Here is an 11081-nt window from a genome sequence, read left to right on the forward strand (position 1 = left end):
ATCCTTGTTACCTATTCATATTTAATCACTAAATTCATATTGCATGTGTCTCCCTTGTTACCATTAAGGATATCCTAGATATTTGATATCTTGTTCCTTGAAAACCTTTGGGTAACTGCATTGGATAGTTTTGCTAGTGCTTAATCAAAACCATGATCTTGTAACTTGACTAATGGTATATGCAATAAACATTAAAACATGACTTTTTAGTAACATGGAATCAGGGGGCTGGAGTGTTTAGCTACTTTCTAAATGCTCTAGATTCCTCTCCCTAAGGACTTATCTGTAAGTGATCATCCGGGACTTACAGTACAGCTGTGAGGGCTATATGGCTCTGGCTTTAGCTCAGTATGAGGACCTTTTCTAGCTTGTTAGTGGTTACCTTTATGGCACAAGAGGGGCTCCAACGGGTATGATCTTAGTCTGCCAAGTAGGTGCACTTGCTAGTCACTACTTGGAGGGGGGTTCATGCTTATTGATGGGTAAACCTTAGCGGCTCTAACTTGTTAGACGAACCTTTGAAAGGCTTCATAGTGAACCCTGTCGACCTTCCTTGGTAGTGGGTCAAGAGGCTGATCACCTCGGGCGAAAGGGTAAATCACGACTCACAGTGAACGTGTACAACCTCTGCAGAGTGTAAAATTGTTATAACAGCCGTGCTCACGGACATGAGCGACCTTGGACCCTTATGGAATAGAGATGATCACTAATGGATAATAATGATGATGCTAATAATTGATTGTTTATGCTATACATTATTCATGTTTACATGATCATGAGTTTATGGGCTTATGGATAAACTTGTTGCCAATCAATTGCTAAAATTATGATAAACAAAGGCTAATCGTAGTTAAACCAGTGTCAGCCCTTTTTTAGCCTCATGAACCCCATGATATAATTGTTAAGTACGACATGTACTTACACTTGCTTTATTTTCTATACATTGGATAAAAATCCTGGATGGGTACCAGATTGCTGGTTTGGAGGAGTTAGGCTTGTGGTCAACCAGTCAGTCGTCCCTGTGGATTCAGAGTCTTCGCCAGAAGATCAGAGTCAACTTTCCGCTGTCTTTACTCTGAGGTTATTTCCCTTTTTACTAATACGTTATGTAATAAGTATTGTCTCTCGATATTATCCTGATTTATGGCTATATGTGAGATTTGACTTCCTGGGCTCACATATAGTGTGTATCTGGTTTTGTCTTTAAAACCAGGTGCTATACGAGGATTATTGGCTTCCTTGCCAAGCCGTTGGAGTGGATAGCGATGATTTCATTATCCGCAACCTTCCATTGTTCTTGGCTGATTCGGCGCGAACGTGGTTGGAACACTTTTCGCCCAACTAAATCCAAAGTTGGGTGGACCTAAAAGAGATCTTCGTGGGAAAATTCTAGGGCACATACGTGTGTCCTAAGAACCCATGGGATCTCAAAAACTGCTGGTAGAAGTCTGGGGAAACTCTTCATGGGTACATCCGACGCTTCTCCCGACAGTGCAACGAGCTGCCCAACATCACCGATGCTGACATCACAGGAGCTTTCCTGTCCGGGATCACCTGCGAGTCCCTGGTTCACAAGCTAGGACGTAAGGGCCCGCAAACCACCAAGGAGCTCCTTGACATCGCCACTAGCCATGCCTTGGGCGAGGAGGTGGTCGGGGTGATTTTTGACCGCCTCAAAGGCAAGGCAAAGTGGGACGAGGACGATGGCGAAGGCGCCTCCAACCGCCCCAACAAGAAGAATAACCAGCAGTGTGAGGGCTCGCTCAGGGCCACTGCCGACCGTAAGGAGGTCAGAAGCCCACTGAGGGTACCTTGGACCACTTCGAGAAGCTACTCGAAGGGCCATGCCCGAACGATGCTTTCCTGTCAAGCACCTGTATAAGGACTGTGTTCTCATGAAGTGGTTCTTGTCTGGAGGCTCCAACAAGAGGGAGAATAGGAAGGAGCCCAAGCTAGCCGCAGATAACACCGAGGGGAAGAATGATGGATTTCTAGCGCTAGATGGTTGCCACATGATCTTCAGAGGGTCGGCGACCTATGACTCTAGGTGCCGCCAGAAGCTTATGCACCATGAGGTCTATACGGCCAAGCCGACCACGCCTTCTTTCCTCTAATGGTCGGAGTCTGCCATATCCTTTGATCAGACCAACCACCTAGAAAGTGTCCCTCAGCTAGGATGATATCCACTCAAGGTCAACCTGATCATCGGCACGAAGTGGCTCACCAAGGTGCTGATGGATGGAGGTAGCGGCCTCGACATCATGTACGCTAAAACGCTCGACGCCATGGGTATCAATCGAGCACGCATCCGGCCGACTAGGGCGCCTTTCCATGGCATCGTGCTAGGAAAGCAGGCCATGCCACTTGGGTAGATCAACTGCCCATCACCTTTGGGGATCTGACCAATTATAGGACAGAGACCCTTACCTTCGAGGTGGTCGGGTTTCACGAAACCTACCACACCATCCTGGGACGTCCATGCTACATGAAGTTCATGGCCATCCCCAACTACACCTATCTGAGGTTGAAGATGCTAGGTCCATGCGTGGTCATCACCATTGGCACCTCCATCCAGCGCCCCTACGAATGCGAGGTTGAGTGTTGCGAACACGTCGCAGCAATTGTCGCCTCCAAAGAGCTTGCGACCATCAGGGAGGGGGTCGTCGAAGAAGCGCCCGACCCCAAGTGGTCGGTCAAGTCTTTCAAGCCTGTAGAGGGCGCCAAGGAGGTCCTCATAGACCCCAGCGGCTCTAAGGGTAATGTGGTGCGCATCGGCACCATGCTTTCCTCCGACTAGGAAAGCATGCTCGCCGACTTCCTCTGCGCCAATAGAGACATCTTTGCATGGAGACCCCTAACATGCCAAGCATTCCAAGAGAAGTCACCGAGCACACCTTGAAAATCAAGCCAGGCTCCAAGCCAGTGAAGCAGCGCCTGTGTTGCTTCGATGAGGAGAAACACAGGGCCATCCGCGAGGAGGTTGCGAAGCTTTTGGTGGCTAGGTTCATTAAGGAAGTATACCCCCCAAGTGGTTAGCCAATCCCATTCTTGTATGAAAAAGAGTGGGAAATTGAGAATGTGTGTTGACTACACGGGTCTCCACAAGGCATGTCTAAAGGATCTGTTCCCATTGCCATGCATAGACCAAGTAGTTGACTCGACCTCAGGGTGCGAAACCCTTTGCTTCCTTGATGCATACTTTCATCACCCCAATCGGATCGTTCTACTATGTCACAATGACGTTTGGCCTAAAGAACGCTGGGGCTATGTACCAATGCTGCATGCTCAAGTGTTTCAGGAATCTCATCGGGCAGACCATTGAGGCCTATGTGGATGACATCGTGGTCAAGTCCAAACGAGCTGAACAGGTCATAGCCAACCTAGAGCAAACCTTCATGAAAGTCTGAGCGAACAACATCAAGCTCAACCCCGAGAAGTGTATTTTTGGGGTCCCAAGGGGTCTGCTGCTGGTTTTTATAGTCTCCAAGCATGGCATCGAAGCCAACCCAGAGAAGATCTCAACCATCATGAGAATAGGCCTGATTCAGAACATAAAGGGGGTACAACGAGTTACGGGGTGCCTCGCCGCGCTCATCCACTTTATCTCGCGCCTCGACGAATGAGGTCTCCCCCTCTATCAGCTTCTGAAGAAGGCTGACTGTTTTGAATGGACACCCAAGGCCGAGGAGGCACTTGATAAGGTCAAGCAGCTCCTGACGAAGGCCCCGATCCTAGTCCCTTCGATCGATGGGGAACCACTTCTGCTCTATATTGCGGCCACCATACAAGTGGTCAGCACCGCCCTAGTGGTAGAGTGAGAAGAAGAGAGACATGCCCTCAAAGTGTGGCATCCCATGTACTTCATTAGCGAGGTCTTATCCAATTCTAAGACTCGCTACCCCCAAATCCAAAAACTCCTGTACATCATCCTTATCACCAAGAGGAAGTTGTGTCTCTACTTCGAGTCGCATAAAGTGACGGTCCTGACGTCCTTCCCTCTCGATGAGGTTGTCCAAAACTGGGATGCCACAGGAAGAATCACGAAGTGGGCACTCGAGCTGATGGGTCAAGGCATTTCATATGCCCCTCGAACGACCATCAAGTCCCAAGTGTTGGCTAATTTAGTTGCAGAATGGACCGAGGGCCAAATGTCTCCAGCAGTCATTGACCAAGAGTACTGGACGATGTACTTCGATGGATCACTGATGAAGAAAGGCGCTGGCGTGGGGCTGGTATTCATTTTGCCCCTTGGGGTATGCATGAGGTACATGGTTCGCATCCATTTCCCCTCCAACAATGTGGCTGAGTATGAGGCACTCATCAACGACCTACGCATCACCATCGAGTTGGGTATTCGATGGCTCAACATCTAGGGTGACTCCTAGCTGGTTATCGACCAAGTCATGAAGGGATCAAGCTACCACAACGCCAATATGGCTGCATACTATCAAGAAGTCCACCAGTTGGAGGACAAGTTCGATGGTCTCGAGCTCAATCACATCCTGAGGCATCTCAACGAGGCGGCCAACGCGCTGGCAAAAATGGCGTCCGGCCGAGAGCCAGTGTCGACGAGCGTCTTCTCCAACGATTAGTACAAGCCCTCGGTCTGCTACAAGGAGCCAGAATAGACCGGTGACACATCGCCTGCCCAAGGCTCGAGGGCTAACCAACCGGTAGCTCTACCCGACCCCGAAGTCATGGAGATTGATGAGGATCCAGCGATAGAGCCTGACCCCCTGGCCGACTAGAGGATGCCTTACCTCAACTACCTCCTCCATGAGGCGCTGCCGATGGACAAAACAGAGGCTCAGTAGCTCACATGTTACGCCAAGTCCTTTGTCCTTATTGAGGGCAAGCTCTGCAGGTGAAGCCACACTAGGATCCTACAGCGCTGCATCTACATCGAACAAGGGAAGTAGTTGTTGAGTGATATCCATGGTGGGGTCTGTGAGCACGATGCCACGCCTAGGACCCTGGTCAGAAATGCATTCTGACAAGGCTTCTATTGGCTGACCGTAGTAGCCAATGCTGAACAGATTGTGCGCACCTGTGAAGGGTGTCAATACTACGCTCGGCAGACCCACCTGTCGGCCCAAGCACTCCAAACAAACCCATCACATGGCCATTCTTGGTTTGGGGGCTCGATCTGGTTAGACCTCTCAAGAGGGCACCCGGGGGCTATACGCACTTGGTTGTCGCCGTAGACAAGTTTACAAAGTGGATAGAGGCTCGACCGATCTCCGCGATCAAGTCCAAGCAAGCCATTATCATGGACATCGTCCATTGCTTTGGAGTCCTAAACTCCATTATCATGGACAACGGCACGAGTTCACCAGAAAGAAGTTCCTTTAATTCTGCGATGAATACCACATCCGCGTTGATTGGGCCACCATGGTGCACCCCTGCTTGAACGGGCAGGTCGAGCGCACGAATGGCATGGTCCTACAAGGCCTCAAGCCTAGGATCTTCAACTAATTGAACAAATTTGGTAGACGATGGGTCACAGAGCTTCCCATGGTGCTCTAGAGTCTTAGGACGACCCCCAGCCAGGCCACCGGCTACATGCCATTCTTCATGGTCTACGGTTCTGAGGCTATTCTCCTGACCGACCTCGATTATGGAGAACCAAGGGTCAAGGCGTACGATGAACAGGGAGCCAAGGTGTCCCTTAAGGATGCCATGGACTAGCTAGACGAAGCGCGTGATGTTTCCCTCCTTCGCTTGGCTAAGTACGAGCAAGCATTGCACCGGTACCACAGCCGTCGAGTGGGGGGTTAGGCCTTCAACGTCGGGGACCTAGTACTCCGCCTAGTCCAAAGCAACAAGAACCGCCATAAGCTCTCTCTGTCGTGAGATGGACCATACATCATGGCGGAGGTGCTCTGACCAGGCACCTACAAGCTTAGGACCATCGACAGCGAAGTCTTCATCAACACCTGGAACATCGAACAGCTACATTGCTTTTACCCTTAAATTTACGCACGCTTTCTCTTATCAGTTTCGCTATCAACTCCTTGATCTTTAGTGACACCCGACCCCAGCAATGATAGGGAGTTGGGCCTCACTTGGGGGCTGGTAAGAGCATATCTATCCAGTAAACATTCTCTATGCCCAACCCTTTCTCACATTAAGACCTAGAAGCGAGGGTCGCGAAACCTACGCCCTAGCGGCTATGGCGTTTTTGCTCACCAGCGTGATCAGAGTTTTTTCCCGCACCCCGAGCTTCTTAAGCCTTAACTACAAAAATAGTTAGAACGCATTTAAGAGTATATCCACTTGGCAAACTTTCTATGTGTCTGACTTTCTCTCACATTAAGATCTAGAAGCAAGGGTTGCAGAAATGAACGTTGAGTAAAACTAGTCGAACTGCAAGAAACCTATGCCCCAATGGCTACGGCGTTTTCGCTCACCAGTGTGATCATAGTTTGTTCACCTGCACCCCAAGGTTTACGGCCTTAATGATGGAAAGGGTCAGAACACATTAACCTTTTTATACAAAAAGGGGAGAAGGGATAAAAATCTGTTTGGCCATAATGAAATTTAAGAGCTTGTCCATTTATTACGAGTTCACCGCCTGGCTTATCTGCCTTACTAATTTCTTGGGCAGGATGATCTTATCCTCTATCTCCATAGGTAAGACCTATGCCAGCGGGTCACCCAAGTTGATCGGACAGCTTGGCCCACTACCAAGAGACGGGTACGGTGCAGTAGGATGTCACATGCGGGTTATGCTGACTCCATCATGAACGACGGACCCAGATTCCACTCGGACATATCTGGTAAGAGCTCCCTGAACCCATCACTCGAGCCATAGAGGTAAGTCTTGTGCCAATGGGTCACCCAAGTCGATCGGATGGCTTGGCCTGCTATCGAGAGATGGGTAAGGAGTAGTAGGATGTCCCATATGGATTATGCCGACTCCATCACGAATGATGGACCTGGATTCCACTCAGACATATCCAGTAAGAGCTCTCCGAACTCATCACTCGAGCCATCGAGGTAACTTTACCAACCCCCACTTTACTTCTCCAGTGCATGAGCATTCATTCATCCATTCTCATGCATCCAAGCATCACATATGCAATTATTGCATCACAATGCTTCGCATTGCGTCATGAAGCGGTAGTCATCTCATTCAACATGAGTGGCAACCGACCGGGCTTCGAAGGTCGGCCTACAAAGGGCTCGAGGCCGCCTCACGTCGAACAGAGCTAGGGGAGAAAATGCAGATGAACCCCAGTGACCTTTGCCCGACCCGCTTAGAAGTGGATAGGGTCATCTCGACCTTCTCATTTGATCCTAACCTTGAAGCATGCCCATAGAATCTCCATCGAGGGGAGGCTAGTGGGCCACCAGAGTCGGTCTCTGGATTGACTCAGGCATCTACCGGGAGGCAGGTTAAGGAGCAGTGGAATGCCACATGAGGGCTATGCCGACCCAGTTATGAACGATAGACCTAGATTTCACTTGGACATGCCTGTTAGCGAGCTCATCGAGCACAACACTCAAGCCATTGAGGCAAGTGATGTTAGCTCAACCCCTCCGGTTGTGGAAACCGCGAACGGGGTGACGATCGCAAAGATGAGCTGACCCCTCAACCAGACCCCTACAACACGTGGGGGCTCATGGGAAGTTGGACTCACAAGGAGACTGAATGCGTGATCGTAGCACGATGGCTCGGATCCTAGGGAGGCGTTACATTTGAAAACTAGGAGTAACATTTCTAAAACAGAAAACACTTTCTCCCAATAGTTTTGCTATCATCTCCTCGATCTTTAGTGAAACCTGACCTCGACAACGACAAGGGGTCGGGTCTCACCCAGGGGCTAATAAGGGTATGTATATACCCTTTCTAAAACAGTTGGTGCCCAACCCTTTCTCACGTTAAAAATCTAGAGGCAAGGTTTAAAGAAACAAATGCCGAGTAAAACTGGTCGGACTGCAAGAAACCTATGCCCCAGCGGCTACGACACTCTTGCTTACTAGCATGACCAGAGTTTTCTCGCCCACACCTCGAGCTCTACAGTCTTAACAAAAGAAAGAGATGGAACTCGTCCACTTATTACAAAGGCACCGCCTGACCTATCTAACTAAACTAACCCCTCAGAGGGATGATTTCATCCTCTATCTTGGTAGAAAGGTCGTGCGCCAGGGGGCCACCTCCTCCTCGATGATGTCTAGCTTGATGTCGGTATAGATGGGCGCGAAGCCTTGGCTCACCGTCGCTAGATCGATGTTGTCAGGTTCATAAACCTAGGGTCACTCATGGACCAGCTTCCCAACAAAGGCTTGGCCCAGCAAACAACATTGTGAACGATGCGCAACTCATGGGTAGGCCAAAACACATAAACGACAGGCCAAAAGGACAAACCAATCTCTGACCAGAAGGCCTGGTGAAAGGTCCTAATGGCTATAGGGGGGTGAATAGCCTAATAAAAATTTCTACAACAACACTTAACCAAATGGTTAGACAATTATAAGGAGAAGCAAGTGTTGCGCTAGCCTACTCAAAATGCAAGCCACCTACCACAATTCTAGTTTAGATAGTGTCAATTCACACAAGAGCTATGACACTACCCTATGTTAGTGTGCTCTCAAAGGCTAACTAAAGAGCCACACCAACCAAGCATGCAAGCTCTCACAACTAGCTACACTAAAGAGCTTGTCAACTAGTTTGCGGTAAAGTAAAGAGAGTGATCAAGAGGGTTATACCATCATGTAGATGAAAGAACCAATCAATCAAGAAGATGAATAACAATGAAGACCAATCACCTCGGAATCAATGATGAACACAATGATTTTTACCGAGGTTCACTTGCTTGTCGGCAAGCTAGTCCTCGTTGTGGCGATTCACTCACTTGAAGGTTCACGCGCTAATTGGCTTCACACACCAAAACCTCAATAGGGTGCCGCACAACCAACACAAGATGAGGATCACACAAGCCATGAGCAATCCACTAGAGTACTTTTTGGCGCTCCACTAGGGAAAGGTCAAGAACCCCTCACAATCACCACGATCAGAGCCGGAGACAATCACCACCCTCCGCTCAACGATATTCGTTGCTCCAAGCCATCTAGGTGGCGGCAACCACCAAGAGTAACAAGCAAAATCTGCAGCGAAACACGAACACCAAGTGCCTCTAGATGCAATCACTCAAGCAATGCACTTGGATTCACTCCCAATCTCACTATGATGATGAATCAATGATGGAGATGAGTGGGAGGGCTTTGGCTAAGCTCACAAGGTTGCTATGTCAATGGAAATGGCCAAAGATATGAGCTATAGCCGGCCATGGGGCTTAAATAGAAGCCCCCACGAAATATAGCCGTTATACCCCTTCACTGGGCATAACGTGGACTGACCGGACGCTCCGATCAGTTGACCAAATGCTGAGCCCCTAGCGTCTGGTCGCTCGTAGTCAGCCACGTGTCTGACTCCAACGGTCATCTGCCTTGACCGATCGGACGCTCTGGTCAGTTGACCGAACGCTAGACCCTCAGCGTCCGATCGTTTCCAGTAAGGGTCCAAAACCGATTTTTATCGACCGGACGCGTCCGGTCAAGCTTGACCGGACATAGCCCAGCGTCCGGTGCATAACCCTAAGCACTGTGCAGACCGACCACTTGACCGGACACAGCCCTTCAGCATCCGGTCAATAGACCGACACCAGCATCTCACTGTTACACATGACCGGACGCGCCGGTCCCTCAGAGGTCCAGCGTCCGGTCACTGTATAACCAGCGACACTAACTCGTTTTTACTTCTAACTTCTCCACCCTTGCTCAAATGTGCTAACCACCAAGTGTATCACCTTGTGCACATGTGTTAGCATATTTTCACAAATATTTTCAAGGGTGTTAGCACTCCACTAGATCCTAAATGCATATACAATGAGTTAGAGCATCTAGTGGCACTTTGATAACCGCATTCCAATACGAGTTTCACTCCTCTTAATAGTACGGCTATCAACCCTAAATGTGATCACACTCTCTAAGTGTCTTGATCACCAAAACAAAATAGCTCCTATGGTTTATACCTTTGCCTTGAGCTTTTTGTTTTTCTCTTTCTTCTTTCCAAGTCCAAGCACTTGTTCATTACCATGGCATCATCTTCATCATGCTATGATCTTTGTTTGCTTCACAACTTGGAGTGTGCTACCTATCTTATGATCACTTGATAAACTAGGTTAGCACTTAGGGTTTCATCAATTCACCAAAACCAAACTAGAGCTTTCAATCTCCCCCTTTTTGGTAATTGATGACAACCCTTATACAAAGATATGAATTGAAATTTAATTGAATCCATGTTGCTTACCCAAGCATATTTACCATGTGTAAAAGGATATGGACAAGTTTCATGAACCCTAAGTGGTAGCAATTGCTCCCCCTACATATGTGCTTAGAATTTGGATTGAAGCTTGCACATATGCTTAGATAGGAAATGTAGGAGTCAATGTCTACCACATGATGCTAAGGTATAAAAGATGGACCTTTGAAGCGTGATACCAATCGGAGTAAACCAATATACCATCCTTAGCACCATGGTTAGCTCAATATCACTTGGAAACATATTTTTGAAAGATACCACTTGTAAAGACTTATTTGGAAATGAAAGTTATCTAGTGATTTCATTTCATCATTCAATCTTACAACTAACATTCATCACACAAGCATGGATGTTTAACTTTAATACTTATGCCATGCAAGAAAACATATGAAATGCACATTCAAATGCACCATACAAGTTTATGAGCTTGCTCCCCCTACTTGTGTGCTCAAAATTTTAGTTGATCCCTTTCCTTTGGTATATCTCTCCCCCTATGTCATATATCAAGATATCTTTCTTTATGTTTGTTTCTCTCCCCCTTATCTTTATTTCTCTCCCCCTTTGTCATCAATGACCACAAAGGTTCTAAATGTGGATAGAATTACTTGTAGGGTCGAGATTATCAATGTCAATCAATGGGGTGAGAATCATTTTCCCAAATTTGGTTCAATCTAGATGATTTTCCAAAGGTATTTAACTCGGTTTGATCCAAGGACAAGCTTCTTCACACCTCAAATAAGGGTTATCTTGTACC

Source organism: Miscanthus floridulus, chromosome 18, assembly GCF_019320115.1.
Source record: "Miscanthus floridulus cultivar M001 chromosome 18, ASM1932011v1, whole genome shotgun sequence".
NCBI classification, from domain to species: Eukaryota; Viridiplantae; Streptophyta; class Magnoliopsida; order Poales; family Poaceae; genus Miscanthus; species Miscanthus floridulus.